This window comes from Acipenser ruthenus, chromosome 25 (genome assembly GCF_902713425.1).
Source record: "Acipenser ruthenus chromosome 25, fAciRut3.2 maternal haplotype, whole genome shotgun sequence".
Taxonomy (NCBI): Eukaryota; Metazoa; Chordata; class Actinopteri; order Acipenseriformes; family Acipenseridae; genus Acipenser; species Acipenser ruthenus.
This window is the reverse complement of record NC_081213.1, coordinates 5986165-6009446: the sequence shown is the minus strand read 5'-3', so window position 1 is coordinate 6009446 and position 23282 is coordinate 5986165. Positions and strand designations below refer to the sequence as shown.

At 38.3% G+C, this 23282-nt stretch overlaps 1 long non-coding RNA gene across 4 annotated transcripts; it reads left to right on the top strand.

The window, feature by feature from the left end:
* The first annotated feature begins 12875 nt into the window (after positions 1 to 12875).
* On the top strand, positions 12876 to 23278 carry LOC117413918 (uncharacterized). 4 transcript variants are annotated; one of them, XR_009308895.1, is made up of 5 exons: positions 12886 to 13576; positions 15435 to 15465; positions 16433 to 16552; positions 21898 to 22109; positions 23092 to 23278. It is a non-coding gene; the product is annotated as an uncharacterized LOC117413918 (long non-coding RNA). The 4 variants fall into 4 exon arrangements; XR_009308893.1 differs by lacking the exon at positions 15435 to 15465 and having other exon boundaries at positions 12876 to 13576; positions 16433 to 17986; positions 21948 to 22109; XR_009308894.1 differs by lacking the exon at positions 15435 to 15465 and having other exon boundaries at positions 12891 to 13576; positions 21948 to 22109.
* The last annotated feature ends 4 nt before the right edge of the window (positions 23279 to 23282 follow it).

Sequence of the window (23282 nt, the reverse complement as noted above, 5' to 3'; positions counted from 1 at the left end):
AGAGAGAGAGAGAGAGAGAGAGAGAGAGAGAGAGAGAGAGAGAGAGAGAGAGAGGAATGTTAGCATTGCTGCCTTCGTGTTTTCTTCAAGGCCAATTCTAAAATTTGCATTATTATATATTATAATGGTATAGCAGGACTATTTTTCTTCAAGAATGAAAGGTAGCAATCAAGTGTCAAGGAGGGAACAAGAAATCAACAAATGAACGTTTGGATAAAGTAAACACACTGGACTGTAAATGTAATGTGCCCTGCTGTTACAGATTCTCATCGTTGCTGGTGAGAGGAGGTTAAAAGCTATATAACTGCTTGTGCACGTGAGCCTGGTGTGTGGTCGCTAGCCTCTGTCCTGTTACATAAAAAACGTATTCCTTCTGATGAAATGCACATAGGAAAGTGCTGTAAACACACACCAAGAGTCACATTTATAAAGCAGAACCATTGTTTACAACTGTTTATTTTTCCAAGCTTCAGCTAAATAATTACCATTATGCACCTTGCGAGGCTGTAGCATATCATCTTGTGAAATACTTGTGAATATGACCCAATAATGATTTAGTATCAATCTCACAATTGCTTGAACAGCAATATCAATAGACCAGCACCAACTGATCCTAAAGGGATATAAAGTCAGCTACCAATTGCTGGAAATATTAGATATTTCCTGAACTTTCATTTGATTCAACACCCATAGGCCAACCATAGGCTCCTTCAAGTCATTCTTATGAAGGAGTGCTGCTGATGACCTCAGCTGGGAGCCACACCCCATGGCATGATAAACAATAAACCACTCAGGATGTGCCACGCAGATTGTACAATATTTATGCAGCCTTGGCTTTTAAAAAGTCACCTCTGGTATGACTCATCCTCAAATACACTACAGTATTTTTAGGCTAGAAATGTCATCAGGTTTTGTAACCTTCAGGCAAATTAATATAGCTGGATGGTTTATCGAAGACTAAAATCCTTTCCTGCCTTATAGCAGGGTTGGCATTATTATTATTCTCTTTCTATTGTGTTAGAAATCTTTTATCTTCGTCCACAAGCTTTCTTATAACATACAGTATGGGGACGGAGAAACTGTTTGTTTTTTTATAAATTAATTGCTGCAAACACTTGATATGTGGTCTGCAAATATAAGAATTATTCCAATGAATTAAGATTAATAAGGAATAATAACACAACCACATCATTTGTATTACATACAACTTGCAGAAAGCTGCATTCATAAGTATTTACAGTAGTTCCATGTTTGGTACTGTTAAAATGATTAATAAGCAGCTAATACACTTGTATACACTAACACAATTGCGCTCAGTACAGGATAATATATGGGGGGTTGCCTTCAAAGACTCTTCCAAGACAACTTGAAAAGGTTTATGTCTCTTTCACTGTGGTAACAGAAGTTTAACTTCCTGAACGTTGTATTGTTCACAATGCGATTAGTTTTACTCCCTATAAATATCTCCAATTGAGGCAGGATTTATTTATTTATTTATTTTTTTTAACATTCTGGACTCGTTCCTAACCTCTCTCAATACGGTTCAGTCTGTTATCTGCAGTGGCTGTCTCTCTGTGTCCCTGTTGTCAATATTCCTAACTTGATGTAACCAACAACAAAATCAGGATCCTGGGGAGGGTTTAGCTGGCTATGATGAGACCAGACATCCACTTTGTGTTTTATACTGAGCAAAAGAATCCTTTTTGAGGAGGAGGTTTGAATACTTTACATTGTCAACACATTTTCCATACACAGTACCACTGTATATAGATAGATAGATAGATAGAAGCACTGTTCAAGTATAGTATTAATGTTTTGCTATTATATGTCAATAGCCTGAAAGCTGCAAGCTTACTGGCTGAAACAATATTCCCTGGCAACCCGCCTCAGACCTCCACACACACCACAAGGTGAACAAATACTAGAGTAAAATACTACAAAGAAAAGACGCAAGCAAGAATAACATAAATGCACATTCTATATCTTCACATAACACTGAGCACACTCCTGTTATCCCCCACTACTGTTTAAGATTTACACATTGTGAACATTGTAACTACGCATAATAACATTGTAATTATGTGTTATGTATTTTAATAAGTAACTACTATGTAAATACACAGTAATTACAGACACTTAATGTAATGTGTTACCGAAAAAACAAATGTGTGAACATTTGCATATTACATACATACATTTGCATATTACATTTCATACATTGTCTAGTTAATAAATGCGACTACCTAGACCAGTTCAATGACATTTCTTTCCAGCACATTCCATCCGTCTGGATTAAGCCCTGTAGACAGACTGGGGTAAAGTCCATATCCTGTTGGACAGAGCTGGAATTCATGGTATTTCTCACATTTTAACTTCCTTCACAACTCCTCCACTACGGGAACACTGTTTCCAAAGAGCTTGTTACATTTCCGCTAAAGAACATCCTGTATTTTTATACAATTAACTCATTACCGCTGCTTAAAGTAGTGCTGAGCATGGCTTTAAAATCAATTTAATTTCCTCTAAATAGATTTTATTTTTGCAGCATTATCACCGGTCTTACTTTTCTCTTGTAAACGGAGCACATTGAACTCCTCACCTTCCCTTTCCAGTTCTCTTACCCAGACTGCACGGATATATTAAGAGAAACCCTGCACATGATGTAGTGGCTTATATAAGAGATTGAACACCTGGAGGTCTATTTTAATTATGTAAAACTGATAAAGGGATCAGTACATTATCCTTGAAGGGAAAAAAACAACAGGATTAATATGGAATTCATCAGTGCTGATAAATCATTCAGTTTGTCCAAAAACTTTCTTTCAATATTTCTACTATAAATTGTGAGATTTAAAGTTGAATAATAAAATTTCTTTATAATGCTTAACCAGAATAAAAAAGTTACAAACCCCTTTGCAAAGGTAGTTATTAGCACTTATATCACATTGTATAACACTGTAGTTCACATATCAGCATCAATGTGAATCAAATCCACCCAATCTGATGATGGTTACTTTCAAGAGACTGATGTACCCTCCACTGTGAACCAACTGCGTGAAATCTAAATACTGAATTGAAAGACATCCTTCAAGACACTCTCCAGCCTCTTGTGAAGTCTATGCCAAGTCATGTCAAGGCTGTGACCAGGGCATAGCCCAAGCTGGTGGTACAGGTCCTAATGAAGTGGCCATGCTGGCTGTATAAAGCAGTGTAGTTTTTTTGGCACGATTGCATGAAATGAACGGTTAGATGAGCTGTCTTCCTCACAGTCTCCACACTTTGCAAATGATGGGCCCCAGGCCAAAATGTAAAACCAGACCAGATTGCACTCTTTCTGAGCGCCAGTGACAGGGTGATTCATCTCTTATTGGTTCCGTTTGTCGTTTTTTCAGTCATATGACCTAAGAGGAACCGGCACGTGCATCCCATTTTTGGATTTTGAAAAAAAAAAAAAATCTGCAATACATCATGATCTAAACTAAAAAAAGACAAACATGATATCATTTTTAATATTAGCAACTCGATAATTCACATATTCATCTAACGCTTTACCATGTTGACAGTAAATGTAATATACCCTGTCCTCAATGTTTATATAATATAGACTTGAGTGTCTGGCTATGAGGGAATTAATAAATAACATCTGAATACCATGGTAATATTGCTAGTTTTTGTGAAATGTTACAGTCTGGCTCTGATTATAAAATATGACACAATGTGAGTCAAATATGGCTGAAGGGGGTTGATCTATGGTAACACATTCTCTATTTATAGGCACTAAGATGGACTCTAGCACTGGTTTGGCTCTGTATCATCAAATAAGGAATTTGTTAGCAGCAAATTATATATATATATATATATATATATATATATATAGTAACACAGCAGGGAGGGGGTTAATATCCTCCCTGCAGCAAACATGTGCGTATGCACATTTTGGTTAATTTGCTTATTGTTTAATTGTTATTCTCTTAATTGTTTTATTGTTAATTATCACCTGCACCTGGCTTTGATTGTAAATTAGAGCCAGGTGCAGGGTTTATAAGGAGAGCAGTCAGTCTGCTCTAGGCTGCTGAGTAGAAGGAGGCAGAAGAGGTGCTCTGTCTCCGAGTAGCCAGAGTTAAAAAGTAAGTGCGGTGTTAAACTTGTGTTTTGTGTAAGTATGGGGAAACAGCTTAGCTGTCCCGTGGTAGTCAGGGTGTACCTGTGTGGTAGTTAGTGCTCGTAAAAGAGCTAAGTGTTTGTTTTGTTTATTTTGGTTTTTTGTGACTATTAAAAAAATAGCGCAACTGCGCTTTTAAAAATCAAGTTTTGTGTGTGGCTGGGTCATTTATAGTGCTGGAAAAGAACCCGAAGGACAAAAACCCTTCACAATATATATAGGATAACGTGGATTTAAAACTGTAAAATAATGAATATTTTAGTTATGTGAATTATTCTGTGAAAGAAGCTGTGAAAGCCTCAAAGCTTTACTGCAAATACTCCTAACAATGTACGATTGGTCATGTATGGTTCATTGTAATGAGTAAGACATGCATTATTAGGATGCTTTTAAACAAAGCTTGATTGCAAACGTACAACAACATGGCCTGAAATGTGTTTTCTTTGATCTGATTCAGGCCATTCGATGGAGGAGTCTGACATGTTGAGCCAACCCAGCTGATTGAAGCCTGCTAACCACTCTCAAAAGGATAGCTTCCTGGAATAAATCTCCCTCAGAACTCTCTCTCATTATCTGCCTCTCAGAACTGAAGATGCAATGATTATTAAAATGTGCCTCATCGGTGGCAGCGCGCCAGTTTGGAGCTTGGTGCAGCAGAAAGCTCTTTCAGATTTTAACAGACCTTATGCTGTTAGTATACCATGTGTTTGATCAGCCTCTGCCCTTATTTCAAGGATGTCCTTGAAAAAAATATGCCGATCTCAAGAACCAACTTTTTTTTTTACTCTTTCTGTTTCTAGAAAATATTTTTCTCTGCCAAAGTATCCTTCTCCCGCAGTTTGATAGGCATGCATCAGAAAAGCCAGAGGTAGGATTCTCTCGCTGTCACAAACCCTTATAAACGTTGCCGAATCCAGGCTATGGATGCCTTCAAGATCCTGGAAAGCGCCCATTTGTATACTCTTGCGTACAAGTTTATTATATAGGAATCCTGAAGGATTTCACAAAGGAGCTACAATTTGTGTATCTGTGATGAACCGCTGCGAGTTCCAGTTTGAATCCCTCAATCTCACTCCCCTTTCTCTACAGTATTCCAGCTCATTAATGATCATTAGTAATGAGCAGTGAGCTGTTGTTTCTATGTAGCAATCCTGTGCACTCAGCAGGAAGACTGAAGCATTCATCTGGAGGAGAAGCAGCAGGAGACCTGCCACAGGCACCTCCAGCACACAGAGGTGTCTCACGAGGAGCAGCACGCTCTGAAGAGGAAAGACAAGTGCAGGAACATTATACACTGGATACAAGGCTGGGCTGTGTGTCTGCTGATACCAATGCCTCCTGCCATGGTTTTGAGAAACGTGGGACACAAGATAGAAACACTGTGACTTTAAACAGCCAGGATTAGGCAATAGTCTGCAAGGTGTTATAATGCGCAGTCAAAGAATAGGTAAGCAATGTAAAGTCCAGATTATAGTAAAGCATATTTAAAAACATGGCAAACCATGGTCAAACCATGGGAAAACTGCAAACATACCATGCCAATTTACTTTGGTATACTTTTATAAGGGATGGCACATATTTCTTAATGAAAACTGCCATCAAATGACGCATTACCATTACTGCTGAGACTGTACCTCCTGCAATATCAATATTTTGTGCAGGGAGGCACCTGCTAACTGAGAGACGAGCTCTGTCCATTTTTGTGTCTTGCAACAGAGAGACACATCTTTTATGTATAACACATGCAACACATAAGAAATGAATCACGTAAGGGGCCGTTGTGAACATGTCTCTTGTCTCAAATACAAAGATAGAATATTTTTTACACTTCAATCATGGGACCGCCACATTAAACAGTCCCTTTCAATACGGAAATCCCTCTATTACTGCTGCCAAAGCTCTGCATCCAAAACACTGCACAGCTGGTTCTGCAGCACTTTCTTAATTGTACTGTAAATCCATTCCTATGTGATTTCATTTGGCCAAGCTTACTGCTGTAAACAAGCATGCACAGTAAACTGCTCCCCTAGGATCAGGGTGCAGCTAGCTCTATCTCATACTCCGGAGTCTGTGCATCTGTGCAGAGCTCCCTGGCTGTCTCTCTGCAGCCCCACTCACTTTATATTTACTAATTAAATGGAACATGTAACAGGAACAGGCAATCTGCAGCGCAGGATTTACGATGGACTCCGGATATTGGACACCAGCCCACCTGACAATACATCATTTTATTTATTAATGAGTGATGGCACAAGGATTACCCAACATTGAATCCCACAGGGTTTCATTCTGCAACCTCAAAGAAATGAACTCCTCATGCTCACACAAAACCAATACAGTTGCGTCCATACAGCAGTAGAACTCAGTTTAGTAATGTGTATTGTTTACTCATACTGCTTTAGCAACATGCAATATAGATATACACCACATCTGTGATATTCATGGCTGACGGTACACACTCTAGCAGAAGAAAGGTGCACAATGTCGTGTGATGCAATCAAACTAGTAGTACAGCATTTACTCTCACAAGTCCAGCTCCAAATATTCTTATTAGTTCCCTCTGGCTTTGGTCCTGTATGCGCTTGATCTGTAAAGCCCGTGATCTCCATTTTAATGTCACTACACCGGGGTTATAAAGCTCATATAATGTGCTTTGAGGTTCTTTGAGTTTACAAACGATTGAAACGTCCCTTTTTCATTTCACGGAATAACGACCTCACAGCATTTTGAATCATGCCATGATCAGAGGGATCCTAACATTGATTGCAGATTGATTTTCATCCCTTCCGCTGGTGTTGTTTACAGTGATGTTGGCACTAACGTGACTGGCAGTAAGTGGGCACACGTGACAGATGCTACCTGACTTTTGCATCGCGAAGCTGCACTTCTTTCAATTAGGTTCGTCTCAAGGGCTGAATAGAACTCGTCAAATAAATGCACATCAGGGTCTCAGCTGAGCTAGTTATAATCCTGCTTCAAGGCAATGCATGCACGACTCCATTCGTGATGAAAACAGAAATTGTTGAGAAAGAGAGCTTAAACTCTGTAGTGCAAGTGCCTACAATGTATTCCAATAGGGGTCATGCTTAAGACACAATAGAACTCATTAACCTTCCACCTTTAGCTTAAGCCAACTGGTTCTAGCACTTGGTTATAAAGAGTTTAACTAAATATTTAGCAGCTGAAATCCTATCTACAAACAAGAAATCAACAGAAATGAAGTCCTGGGACCGATCCGGTTCTTACCCGGGATGACATCTCAACACAAGATGGGATACGACAAGTCTACAACAGTAATTGGTTTATGTCTCTTATCCGTGGCCTAAGAACAATGATCAGAAGACGTTTCAACTCAACGTTAAGAAAACCTCTTAGAAATGGAAAGTTGAACAAACAGTTACAAGCCATGGAAAGGATAGGGAAGGACATAGATTTTTGAACCTTACTTATAGACTCTTGAAGTGGTGCTATCCAATGCTTGAAAATGTATTTATGATCTCTTAGCAGCTTTATTAACATTATTACTGGTCTCCCTTTTTATTGTGCAGAGAATCTTTTGTGTTTTAATGCTAATTCAGGATATGCAATGAACTACTACAGAGGAGGTGATAGGTACCAGGACACAGCATCAACTTTTCATATAGAGCCGTGCTTCTGAATTTTTCTGTGTATTCCAAATCAAAGTACTGTATAAAAGCAAAGAACTGAACGATCTTCAGCAGAAGGGCAGAGGGACCAGTGATAATATTGTAAGCACGACTAGGAGGTAAGAAAATGGGTTTGGAATCATTTGTAAGCAGTTCAAAGGTACCTTTGTACTTTATAATTGGCTGGGAAATTGCTTTGGCTGGCATCCAGTTTGATTTTTTTAATTGAAAAACTTAATCCTTTCCTCCCACTTCCCCTCTCTCTTTCTCCAAAAAAAAAACAAACAAAAAACACATCTCTAGCTGAAAAGTTGAACTGAGGACAGCCACAAATGAATCTGAAATTAATTTAATGGAATGTATCCAGTTTAATAAAGATCAGCTTAACATGCTGACTTAGAGCACTGACAAAGGGACCCTGATCCTAAGGAAGACTCAGCACTCAGTGAAGCCATGTGACCCTTCAGCTGAGCACCAGCCTGTTCATTACAGACTCCATAGCTCTCCAAACCCAGAGATGCTACCTTGCAGCTTCACATGATCCCATACAGGACAAAAATATATTTTTAATATATAATAAGAAATGTATGATACTGATATTTTCCCAACATCATTTTAATTAATTAAATAGAAAAAATATATGCGATATATGGTAAATATATATATTGTATTTAAAATATATAAATATGTATATATGTTAAATATATCGTAACGCTTTTAAAATGTAAAGTTAATATATTGAGAAATATAAAATTCATATGAGAAAAATGCATTATCTATACATTTAATACACAGTATGATGTTGTGTATGGCACATAATACAAAACAAACAATATTATAGACAAGCACGGTACTTAAAATCGCTATAGAATAATACTGAGCTCTTTTTATAACACCGGAGTGTTGTTTGACAGAGACTGCCAACAGCAATAACTCACCTCTCACCGCTCACAAACACATGCGCAGGGGCACCTCCCCCACTCTTGAGGACGCACACACCTGTCAAGGTGATTTTCACCGATTAAGAACAAATCACAGAAATACTCACAAATTAACCATGAACATGTAAAACAATAACTTCAACAATTATCACAAAAACAGTAATGACATATTTACATATGTATATAGTTAATGTTTAATCAATGTCTAAGGTCAACATCACATATTAGCATCATTATACATTTCAGGGAAACTTATGAACACATTCGTAATGTATTTCTATTCAGTTACAAAATATTTATACCAATTTGTTGCTAAATATATATTTTTAATAAATAATGTTTTTAAAATGTATGACAAATTTAAGGCAAAAACATAATATATTTTAAATGTATGATAAGTCTTTTGCAAATATATATTGATAACAATATATTGTAAAAGAGATCTTTTATTCAGTTAAATAAAATGAATTAGTAATGTATAAAACATATCTGGTGCATTTGGAATATATTTTAAATATAATTTGATCTGTGAGCCATATTTTTATATGTTGAAAATATATGGTAAAGTTATAAATATATTATTCATATATTTAACAAGTTTCCCATTTATAAAAAAATATATTTAAAATATATTTTCTTTCCGTATGGGATTGCAGTGTTACACAAGATCTCACCGTATATCTAGTGAGTAACATTCCATCAAATACACATTCCAAACTGCAACATTAAACTAGTTATTTATATACAGTGGGAAAAGGAAGTTCTGATATTTATAAAGCTCTTATCTGATGACCTAGATTATCGATCTGTAATCTTTCCCTGGGGTTTAGTTTATGGCTTGTTTATGGCTCATACAATAGGAGTTGTGTAAGCACTGGATAACATTCCGATCCGAGAGTGTGCAATGTTTTGTTTTAATATAACAAAAGGTTATTTATATACAGTATATATATATGTATTGGGTTTATGACTTTAGCATTGAACATGTTGCTCAGTATGTTTTACAATGTGTTGTATATTTTCAGCAGAATGTTTTAGTCAATAAAACCATCTATCTCCAAACATTTGTCCCACTTTTGAATATTCACCACTGTTTTTATCTTAGATGCATTTAACTTTTCAATATTATTTGCTTGCGTAACCCTTACAAAAATATTCCATAGTAAAACCATAGCAAAATGTAATAAAGCTTAGTGAAAGCATGATAAAACACTAAAAGTAAATACAATAAAATTCAACATTCCCACTTTGAGGGACTGAAAAAATGTCAACAGGAATAAAATGGTGTGTATCATATTTAGGTAACCCAGCACTTACAGAAACATATTGTAACACTGTTCTGTAGTACTGATATATATATATATATACAGTGTATATCATATTGAAAAAAAACAGTATTTCTTTGCATTGATTCATTTATTAAACCCTCTATAAGATTAAATAAAATCTCCCGCTTTATTACCACAGGATGTAAGCTTATTCTGAAAAAGTAAAAGGCACTAGCATGGAAAAAAAGTAGCTGGCTATGGGGGATCCCTGTGCAGTAAGACACGCTATTTAAAACCTCGCCACCCCCTGACTTTCTGTACAATAAAACAGGTGTGCAGAGGTATCTCCACAGCAGGCTGGGAGGAAAACTGCAGTGTGGAGTAGTGGTTAGGGCTCTGGACTCTTGACCGGAGGGTCGTGGATTCAATCCCAGATGGGGGACACTGCTGCTGTACCCTTGAGCAAGGTACTTTACCTAGATTGCTCCAGTAAAAACCCAACTGTATAAATGGGTAATTGTATTAGCATCGCTGCCAGCAATGGCGATGCAATGGTTCTGATGGCACACTGGTACTCACGTGGCACCATAGTACTGGAATAGAGAACCACTCCCGTACCATTGGTATGTCAAAATATACAGCATTTACCATTCTACCACTGGAATTGTGCTAGCATTGCCTTTTAGTAGAGAACCGTTGTATTATCACCGTATTGCCATTGGCAATCATCTGATAAGGAAATGGCTGTGCAATATCCCCATAATGTCATGTGGTTGAATGCACACAATCACACATCTGTGGCATTCTTGACTTGCACTCAAATGTGAACATACTGAGTCTCTACATTCCCAGTACTTCACTAGGCCATGTGACCTTGCTGGACGCAGACTTTCCAATGCATGAGTGAGCATTTCACGCCCACATGACTAGTAAGAGCTCTTTATTCAAGAGTTTGTGTTTTACAAATACAGGAAGGATTTTATGCAGGGCGTCTTGATTGCAAAGCCTATTATACAGGATCGTGCAATCTTAGAATTACCTGAACTGAATCTGTAGTATCTATAGCGCAACAATTCAGTAGTTGTTTTCTTTTTTTCTTTACATGTACAGTTCAATTTAGAATAGTAATCTGTGGTGTACTGAGATAGTTTTTCATTAACATTTTGCACGTACAGTACAATTTGTTTGAACTTGTTTTTATAGGGAACTAATTATACATGTAGGTGATTTAAAACAATATCACACATCCCGACTTTCTATGGGACATGGGCAGCAGCGTGGAGTAGGGGTTAGGGCTCTGGACTCTTGACTGGAGGGTTGTGGGTTCAATCCCTGGTGGGGGACACTGCTACTGTGCCCTTGAGCAAGGTACTTTACCTAGACTGCTCCAGTAAAACAAACAAAAAAAAAACTGTGTAAATGGGTAATTGTATGTAAAAATAATGTGTAAAAAAAATAATGTAATTGTATGTAGAAATAATGTAATATATTGTAAGTTGCCCTGGATAAGGGTATCTGCTAAGAAATAAATAATAATAATACTAATATGAACTAATTAGAAGCTTACCGATGAGAGATGCCATTTTTTAAAGTCATATGAGTGAGCACCAGAAAAACGACATCAGGTCCCAGTCATAACCTCGTTCCACTACAACTGCACACAGTTTGTCTCGATTGGATGAAACCGGATTTCTTAATACTGCATGCAAGGGAACTCATGATACAATCGTACACAGGGGACTGTATTAGAAATGGAAGGATATTTTTTTGGTACTGCAATCGTGTGTTTTTTTTTAAAATCTATACTAATTCTCTAATTCTGTGACATCCAAGGAAGCAACACAGGGAGGGAATTAATGAGCTGTCAACCTGCATCAAAATACGCTTCAGAAAACTAGATGCGATTTGTCAATACATTTAAATGAAACGTGAGGCCTATCGACAAGATGGAAATAATAGCTCTGGTGGACATGAAATATGGATGAGTTTGTTTCTGGAAAATGCTAGGACATGTGTATCTCAACAGAGCACTGCAAGGCACTGTAAATATTTTACACTGACTGGATGGTTTTTAAAATGTGCTAGTTCATTTAATTGAAATATAATTTTGATTCATTCTATCGATATAATATGGCAATGCAATCTTTTGAAATAATATCTCAAATTCAGATGGTAGTCAGTCCTGGTTTGGGGTGCTGAATTATACTTATATTAAGAGTGAACTTTTGTCTGATTCAGTTAAGCATACAGTATACAGATACTACATTGTATTAAATATTATTTTATCAACCTGCCAGACTGTCTGCCAGCCCCCAACCCTGCACCTTCCTGCTTCCCACCAGCAACCACAGCCCTTCTGTCTGTTATGCAATTAACTCAGTAGCTATATAAAGTGGACCACTTATATATAACTCCTACTACAGTATACATCAAATATCGAAAAATCTGATTGTTTTCAGTCATAACTATATTTTTCTGTTTCTCCATGTCATTTGGTTTTCTTTCATTATTAAAGCTCTCTTCCCCTCCTTCAAAAGTGACCTTTATTTCTGTTCTGGGCTAAATCCTCTGCTGTGACCTTACTGTCCTCCCCCTCCCTCCCTCCGAACCCCTGTTTCTGTTTGCCCAGTACATGCCCTCCCTTCCCACTGCACCCCCACTGTCCTCTCTCCCTTCCCACTGCACTCCCCCTCCTCCTCTCTCCCTAACGACCAAGCTCTGTGTCCTCCGTCCTTCCTCCCCTCTCTCTCAGTGTGTCCCGGCTCCCCAGACGCTCTCTTAAGCCCTCTGATACTCTCTGATTTATCAGCAGACGATGTTCTCATTCACAAGTCACTTAACAGAGATGCTGAGAGGATTACTGGGGAGCGGATGACGCACACAGGCAGCCCACGAGTGTTCCCTGTGAAAGGGATTTATCCAGCGGCCGCTGCTCTCCAACAACATTGGTACTGTACAGTAACAATCTGCAACAAAACAATCAGATTGTTCAGTATCTGACACGCTCTTGTCAAAGCATGCTTTTCCTTTAGACCCTTCCCCGATTTGGGGCTATTTTGATGATCTTTAGCAGAGCAGAGGTGATTCATTGACACGTTTATTTAATACAGTACAAATATAAATTCACAAAAAATGTGGTTTATACATTTTTTGGGTGGCGGTACCAAGATCCACCACTGTTTAGATCATTACAATAGACCTCTGTGCGTCTGATGGGATTTCAGGAATATCTGAGAACTGAAAACTACAGCTCTGCGGATGTGGTCCAAGCTGCTCCAGTGTTGTTCCAATGAAGCGTGTAGCAGGTCTGCTCTGTGGTAAAGCTCTTTCAGTTCCACACAGCTACTCTGACAGACTGCAGTTCGTTAAGCTAATGATCCTGGAGGAGGCTCTATCACATTGATCGATTGGGGTAATGGAATGAAATCGTCATCACTGCTGACGTCCCTCCTGCTCAATGAACAAGTCCAGCTGGCACTCCGTGTGTAATTCAGGATCCCTGTAGATCTGTGGATCAAGACAAGAGGTGGGGCAGATCTCCAGCATTTACTCTCTCATGTATGAGATTCCCACTCACCACCGCTTCTGAGGTTGTATTATGTGCAGCATACAGCTATGGCCAAAAGTTTTGCATCACCCCACAGAATGAACTAATTTTGCTTCATAAAGTCGAATGAAACCTGCTGAATAATGTTACGTTACCATATTGAATTACAAAACCGCTTTGTAGTTTTCCATATACTTAATGAATAACTGATTTTGTTTTAAATGTGGCATTTCTAACCCTAACCCATACTGTACAATTGTGGCTTCTGGTAGACTTGCAATATAATTTTATAGTTTCTTTGATTACATGATGTTAAATAAAATATCTTAATTATGTTCATATAGTTTTTTTTTTTTTTTTTTAATTATGTCTCAATCCTACAATTCTAGGTGATGCAAAACTGTTGGCCATAGCTATAGACCTCTCCCAATGTACTCTTGCAAAATAATATCTTATAGGAAATTACTTCAGGACAGTCTGGATGGGTCCTCAATATATTAAACACACCAACGTAGTTGATCTTTTCTGTTTCCATGGACATGTCTTTATTAATCAGATGTATCATTCTCATATTTCATGTGTACCATGCCTTGATATGTTGTTACTATGCTTTACTTGGATTGCCTGTATCCTGGTGAAAAGTCCTACACAGTTTTATCCTGGTCACAGCTGGTAGTTTGCTGATTCTCAGTCGTTCTTGCTTGTTCAAGAGACTTATTGGTTGAAGAGCCTGTTAAGCTAGATTTAAGAAAACCATGGATTCGTTTGTCAGTCATCAATTCCACAATATTTAATTGCTTGGATTCCCCTGCCGACCGAAGCCCTCCCTACCCGGGCGGCTCTCGGACAATTGTGCACCGCCCCCTAGGAACCCCCGGTCACGGTCGGCAGTGACATAGACTAGATTCGAGGGCGCATCCTGTGGCATTTTGAATGAATAGCTGTTGAATTAGGAATGTTTAATGCACAAACAAACAAGTATTTGCTATTGCTTCATTTACAAACACATGATGACCACATGCAGGATGAAATATAGAGGGAAATCACGCTAAGATCAATTTTACCTGCTTTAAAAATAAAAATAAATAACTAATTTAAACTTCAAGCACTGAGGAGCTTGTCAGATGGATCAAATCAAGTTTTTTTCATCGTTTAATAGACACTAAAGTGGCTAAAGTTTCAGAGACTTCTCTCCTGTATGTCATCAATGGTTTAATTCACAAGTTATTCTGTTCTTTGATCAGTGTCCTTAGTTTGTGGACATGCTATAATGACTAGAAGCACAATAATTAGAGGATTTCAGTGTTTCTGTCACTGGTCCAGCTCCAATCTCTGTGGTTAGTCATGGGTAACCATGGGCAGAAAGGAAGACTGGCGAAGCATTGTCCAAAGACTAAGTATGACAATGGTTCATCTGTACTGTAAGATCAAAGTTTGTTGGAAAACTACTCAAACAGTGGACCGAAGGGTTTGGGAACTGCAATAAAGACGACCCATATTCACAAACTGTGCCAAGCAAATAGAACGATTGTGCTCCCGCTGTGCACCGTTATGTCTTGGAATACTGGAGCATCCAACTTTGTAAAGGGAAACTTCTTTGGTTGGTTTCACAGACCCTGATAAGCACTAATCTTGGCCCTACCTAATGTATCACTGGGTCAGGTAGTCCATGATGAGTACTAATAGGGGTCTGTGAAGCAAGCACCTATATTTTTCTTAATATTGAATTACTTTCCTGTTATAATCATGCGACTCGCAGGAGACACAGCGGTTGGAATGGCGCTGCAATGGCTTATGGGTACCCATGCGTTGAAAACAGTTAAAGTATGGTTTTACTATAGTAGTATAGCAACTGTTTGTCTGTTCTAGATGGACAAGAGCCAAGTCAACCTTGAATCAGGTATGTGTCATTTAGTGCATGCATATTAACGTTGAATGGATTATTTCTAAAATGTGCAATGCATGTAAATCATCTTACTGGAAAGTCAAGGTTAAATCTGAGATCGCAGTGTTTAGGTGGAGTACAGTACATCTGTGAGAGTGAAGTTTCTGTTTACGCTGAGCTAAAGCTAATGCGCTGACAGTCCACATTAATTCAGTTTCGTGATTGCATCACAATCATTCATGTTTAATGCAAAAATAGGTCCCTCCCTAGTTATGTTTGTGTGTGTGTAAAGTTCATACTAGAAGCGAACTAGCAATGACAGTATTCAGATTGTATTCAGCTAAATTGAAAAGGAAAGAAACTGTGAAACTGTTTCAAATGGACGAAAGAAAGTCCAGTTGTGGGAGCAACTCATTAACATATGAATGACATTTCAGATCATTAATAAAAAATCCAAACTAGTTGTACCTTTCGACTCTGTGATATTAACAGTCGTTCTACCCTTAGCATCCTGCATTTATTATTATCTATGTACTTATTTTATTCTAGATTGTAGTTAAGAAACAGTCTAGAATAATAATAACACCTAGGCATGCAACCCTTTGTATGAAAAACTGCCAAATGCCTGTGTGAGTGTGTTTGTGTCTGGAGCTTTTTCTCACGTTAGTGTGTCAAATTTCTTCTTAGTGTTGTTTATAGCAGCACTTATAAAAGATAAATGCAGCCCGTGGTTTGTACTTTCATCCCAAGTAAAACTTGCTGCCAGTCAGCCTGATCTTGTTGCAGATTTGCCAGAGCAGGGCAAGGCTGTGAAAACCATTGCTTCCCTTATATGTGCACGACAGCATTCTCTTTAGTCCCTTGTTGATTTTCATAGATTTCATTGATACTGCCATCTATTGCAGTGCCAGAGTGTTAGCGTATCAGAACCACTGTACAATAATTGTGTAAAAATCTGTTTTAATTTCCTTTTTATTCACAGAAGCCCTGCTACCTGAGAACAATTTTTGAGATTTTCTGGAGGGGCAATGCTTTTAGACCAAATGAAGGGCTGACCAGATAAGAAAAGGATCAGTAAACAGCTCTCCTGGAAATGCGTCAGGTGACTCAGTCTGAAGTACAGAAGGTCTTTGTAATTTTCAATGGGAGTATTGTGTTAACCCACATTCCCTGTCGCTCTTTGTGTGTGGTTATCAAATATGCTTATGCAACTATGGGGAGGCCATTTTACCTGGGGACCTGGGATAGTAAATTAAAACCATTTTCTTTATTTTCTTTGTGCGTATCTGTGTTCAATCTAGATTGAAAGAGATTCATAGATTTTAAATGCTGTACGCTACGTCCAGCTTTATATAAGACATGAGTAATCAGGAAAAAAAATGATGTCAATGAATTTGAGGGATTACTGCACAAAACGTGAATACTGGGCTTATGAGTCTAGTCTTAATCAAGACTATAATAATGCAGTCAGGACAGAAAAGCTTAGAGAACTAGCTGTATGTGCCTGACATCCATCCATATATACAGTGTTGAGAGTTTTAGTGTTCAACGCAAAAAAAAAAACATTTATCCACCTTGCATTGATTGAAATTCAAGGACAGCATTACTTGTCAAATCACAGTGTTAAAAATGACCCCACAGTGTTAAGCTGATGCACAGCTTGAACTGAGGAAAGTGTAAATCTCATAATTCTGCTTACTTTGGGGTTAAACATATATAAAGCTACCTTATGATCTGAATTATTTGATGAAGCCATTCACTCAAACCAGACCTAGGAGGACATGCTTTGAATATGCTATTTAAATAGCAAAAAAGTAATCTTTATCACACGCTGTTTGTATCGCATTAGTATATTTTTGGGGTCTATTCAAAATTCAAAACAGTTCTCAATACTAGGACCCTCTCTGGAGTTTTACATATTCTTACAGAGAGAAATGCTTTAAAGAGACATGGATGCACTGATATATGTTGGATTTTCATGATGTTACACACATTTAAATTTGACAGTGGCTGTATTGAGATCCCCCTGCTGTTTCGATCAATTGAATAGACCTCATGAATCAACCCCTAAAAAAAAAAAAACAATAACCTACTTTTACACAGTAGCATTTTCCAGGAGAATTTCTCTTATAAACACCATGGTGTATCATTCATGCTTCCTCCTGAAGCGTTGGTGCTATGACGGAAATTAATGGCGTATTGTGGGAACAGAAAACAAGCAACGTGGCAGGAGGGAGCATGATCTGGATACACTTGGATGCTTAAGAGAAATTCTAAATCTCCAGGCGAATTCTCTTGAGTAAAAGTTGAGACATGTGTTCCTGTCACAAAGACGGCCAGAGTGGGTGGCGTCAGACCAGAAAAGGAATACACAGGACGGTGATGGTGATGAGAAATGCTGAGTGCAATGGCTGCACTCAGCGTTTAATGACAAAATAAAAGGTTTAAACAGAAAACACGGGACACGGCACTTGCGCCAAAATAAATAGACAAACGAAACGAACTAAACAGTGCACAGACAGACGAACAAAACACGGTGAGCAGATACAACTAATTTACGTTCTTACTTTGTTTTATTTTCTCCTTCTCGCTCTCCCGTTCTCCACTCACCGAACACCAACCCCGACTGAATGAAAATGTGCATCTATATATACTGTTGTGCTGGGATTCAATTACTAATTAATTATTCACTTGAATCCCAGCACGTGAATTAATTACGTGAAACCCCGTGTTCACATATTATATTTTAAATGCACGTGCGTGATGTGCAATCCTCGTGCCTAAATATAATTATACACTTTAAACACACGTGAAACACAGACCCGTTTATATCCCGTGTACCAATCTATACACCAACATTAACATACGCACCCATACATACATACACAAGACACACAAATGCACACAGGGGCGGGGCACTTTGCCACAGTTCCCTACGGGGATTTATGACTCATGAGATGGAGGAATAAAAAAATCATTGATGCAATATGGGCAACACAGGATACAGGTCAGAACGTGTTAATGTAGGGTCATATTTGTTCAAATGTACTGGGGGTTCAATGTACTGTGGGTTCTATGAACCATACAGCCCCACGCTAACATGTCCTTGCCAGAAGACTGCTTTCATTACTTGTCAGCTAATCCCATTCTCAATCATTCAAACCGCTATGTATCATAGGACAGTGTTCTTCTATGTTGCATTTACCATATAACATTTCCAGGATAAAAGCTATGCAAGAAAGCCAGATCCACAAAAAATCGCACAAAAAACTCTAAATGTTTAATGTATATTGTTGGTCTTGTCTTACATCACACCAGTGAGAAATGTTTCCAGAATTTTGTAATGTCCCTGGAAATCTCTGTGGACCCAGGGTTGAGAACCACTGGTCTGCATGACTAATTTGTTATTTTATTGTTGAACTAATGAATGTTTCCACCACAGCTTGCTGATCTGCCATTTTCACTCACTTTTAAAATCCATGCCACATTTTTGAAGTTCCATGCGGCTATGTCAGTGCTGTGTATTGCTGGCTCCTCTGGTATCTGATACTGGCACAGTGGATCTTAATATGAAATAAATTCTTCTTTGCTCATATTTTGTAGTCAGTCTAAGCTTTTCATGTTACATAAATTGACAAAAGATCACATCATTCTTCTCAAGTCATGAGGGACACGTAGTTACATTAAAAAGAAATATCCTTTATATAATATCATATCCTTAGTATTATATTGGCTTATGACTGCATAAATACACTTTAAAGATGAAAGATTGGTGTTGAAGGATTATTATTTTGAGGGTTGAGAATGTAGGCGTCTTCCACTAACCACATTTGTTCTGGGGTTATATTAGTTTAGTAAACTAAGTGCATTTGAACACTGACTCATCATGACTCACTAAGGCCCTTATGATAGGATGTAAGTTATTTGTGAATCAGTTGACCTCACTTAAGAATGCCACAGAGCAGGGCCATTCTAGAATCAGAACGAACCTATCAGCAAGAGAATCTCTGCAGGGGGAACACGGGGGGCAGTGGCACTGGCTACAGTGAGACACGGTGGAGGTAGGACCCTTAGAGCTTCCACTACTACCAGCCCAGTCCTGACCTGAGCCTTTAATCCATAAGGCTGCCAATTGTTCTGCTTGGTTGATTCAGAACCAACCCTGTGACATACGAACATGCATACGGACACAGGTCACAAATATTTTAATATTTTAAGTATCTGGAGAACTTATCTACTTATCATGAAACTTGGTATTAACATTATTTAACTTACATTATTGAGAATATATGGGGGTGTCTGTCTGTCCATCCATCCGTCCATCTGCATGTCACACTTTGATTTTTGCATATAAACGCTTATTAAAGCATTAGATTGTAGAGGTGTCTGATTCTACATCCGTCCACCTGTATGTCACACTATGATATCAAGGTCTTAAATACCACATATGTTCATTAAACCATTCTTTCACAGTTCTTATTCTTTACTGTCCTGTATATACTGTTGATATATGGTTATCAACGTTTGTTCCTCACACTAAAACAGTTGCACACATGTTTTATTTACAGCCATGTTTGTGATTGACAGACATGTTTGATTGAATACTGCAAGAGTGGATGCCATGCTCGTCAACCTCTAATAAAAGTCTGATGATAAAGTTACCTTTAAAAAAATAGTAATTCACTGACAAGTGGTGCTTGGTTGCCATTTTGCACGATTTCGATGTACCTAAGCAAAATAGCAGCTCTGTCAGAACTAAGGGCCTTTTTTTGTGTGCATCTCAGCAACCCACAGTCCAGCACCTGGAAATCCAAGAAAGCCTTTAGAATAATGATAATGTTGCTGCTCGTGCAGGCTATCTAATGTCATGCAATGTTCTGCTCCAAATCCACACCAGATGGCTGCTTCGTTTTCAAAGAAAGTTGTATTTGTCTTTGTATACTTTTACTTTCGACTGCCCTGGAGAATAATCCCAAATCTGACCTCACTGCCAGTCTCCCATTACGGGAGTGAAGCTGACCTGCAGAACAGGAAGTGGTACAGCACCCGTGAGCAGCAGTTTACTCTCTCAATCTTTAGTGTTGTATTTGAAAAAGCTGCATGTTTCAAATTGCTGAATCACAGAAATGGGATCATGAGCTGTAGTTTAAAGATCAATTTATAAAACATCAAAAAATGACTTTAAGTTATAAACAATCATACTGTATAGGGTGTCTTCTAAATGCCATAATTACATATTTTATAACACTGTATGCTATTATTATATTCAGTAATAGTAGTACTAGTATTAGTAGTTGTGTTGTTGTTTATAATAATATCAGTCTACGGATAATAATGGGTTAACGTTTGTATATGAGAGAGAATCAGGACGAGTAGATGTAAATGAGAGATGATATTTAAATCCATATATATATATATATATTAATCATTACGACCTTTATTTAGTCCATTGTCACTTTCATTGAAAAGAGGGAAACGGTTGATGAAGAGAATACCGTTACTGGCTGAGGTATACGCGGCTGATTGTGATGTCATCGTTTTGAATTGACTTTGCAGTTGAATGGAATTCTGAGAGGTGCTTCAGGTATGGTTTTTTAAAGCAGGTGAAGCTACTCAATATGGTCTGGTAGAAGTCAAGAATTACTGCATTAATGATCGTTTATCACAGATCCGTAAACAGAATTATTACCTGTAGATCCAGGCTGCAGTTATTTCTAAAAAGCATGTATTTGCACTTGTGTTTATTCATTGATGCAGGTATGTCAATATGATGCATGCAATGCAGACCTTATCTGTGACACCTGCGTCCAGAGCAGATGCTCAGGGTGCGTCCTGAACCACACGCCTGTGCTGCTCTACTGAACCTTTAAGAATCAAACAGCAGCTTTCCAACCATCCCCCTGCAGGAACAGGACTTCACCGGAGTGCTCCCATGTGTTTGGAATACACAGGAAGATGCACTATATTGAAGCTCTGTTTACAGAAGTCATGTTCAAGGCCCTTTGCTTTCTGGGTATCTGGGCTCATTCCGAAAATTCAAAATCATGTGGAAATTGATGGAATTAATTCACGGTTTTCTTAGTAAATGTTGTGGTAATACTTGGGGACAGGGAAGAAAAGTACAAAACAGAGTAAGATAAGAGTAAAAGAGGCAGCTCAATGCTGTGGTGTATTGTGTGGCTGTGTGTGTTCTTCCAATACATTTTATTACCCAAAATATGGATGAATGAAATTAACACAATAGCCACAGTTCTAGGTACTGTCTACCTGAATAATTTAGCATTATCCTGAATAAACACAATTGACCTTCTAGTGACAGCTGTTAATGAGTTGGTAAAGTTTGGGTTTCAGTCTAAAAGATTAAAAATGACTGCTACTTTTATAATGTCTTATGCATAACAAAACGAATTACGCTGAATTACTAATTTATTTACTGCACTGTTTCAGTGTAATCGTTTGGACAACGCATGCAGTTGCAAGCTGTATTCTGTTACCAGGTGACAGGAGGGGCAGCCAGCTCAGAGAAGTCATGTCTGGGTTCGGGAGAGGAAGCAGGCAGCCGTGACTGGCCGCACCTCCAGGTGACAGTGACACATGGCAGCTGGTACAGGCCCTGTCTGTTTGAGACGTACCGCCTGTGTGACAGCAAGCTGTTCACGGTGAGTATAAACACCACTTTCTTCTGGACTGCTATTGTGCCAAGTTATTTCTGTCTCATACTCCTGAGAATAGGTTTTCAGAAACACTTTATAAAAACGGCTGCAAATTCATTATGAATTCCGATTGAATCCCACAGGAGTAATACATGAACATCTTCTGCACTTCCTCTGTGTTCTGAAGTAATCCATTTTGAATTCAGCCCTGTTCATTCATGTGGATTTAATTACCCGTATTCATTCTTTGTTTCTTTGTAACAAATGATGTTGATGACATGTATAAGACATGCATTCGTGTATGAATTAAAACTGCTCACAATCCCCTGGTGAGTAAGAGGGCATGAATGCATGCCTTAATACATGCGATCAACATCATCTGTCGAGCCACTTGATCCTGTGTTACCTCACAGCATGAAAAGCGTAGATACGCCACAACTGGGAATAGGCTGCATACAGTTTAACAGGATAAAGGATAAAAGATGCATCATTCAATTAAGGGATCAGGATGGATTATATAAATGAAGCATTTAAAAGCCACCGCCTAAACTATCTATTGATGCAAATGTGTGGGGCATTATACTGTGTGTTCAATTTCAATCAAAGTGCATGGACCTACAAAATAACCTCAGTAAATCTTCTCTGATGCATTGCCATCACACGCTGGAAGGCACTATGCAGTGTCCAGAGCTATTGTGTTAGGCACTTGAAGAGTTGAGTCTCATTATTTATTACTGGGACTTTGGTTCCGTTTAACAACGAATCAAAAAAATAAAACGTAATTAGTCCCTATCTTTAACATTGACAGTGACGTTAAAAAGAACGCCTTTTTTAATTCTGCCTTGATAGAAAATCATGACAGGGTGTCCTGCATATCCAAGCAGGGCTTTGATGGTACTGTACTTACAACATCCCAAAAAGAAATCTGTTTTTATACTTTCTTTCTCTCTTAACATCATTTTTAAACATTTGCAGTTTTTTTTACTAGATACTGTACAGGTTTCTCGTGTGTTTTTGGTCATTACACCTGGAGAGTGTCCCCTCTCATTCAACGCCTTCATTCCTGGCATTAACCAACCGGCTGCTTCTCCCACTGACTGACATGCTTTGCAGCCAGTAAACACGACTCACGTGAAAGGATCAAGGAAGTGGAACGGGGAACAGGCTTCCTGTAAGGCA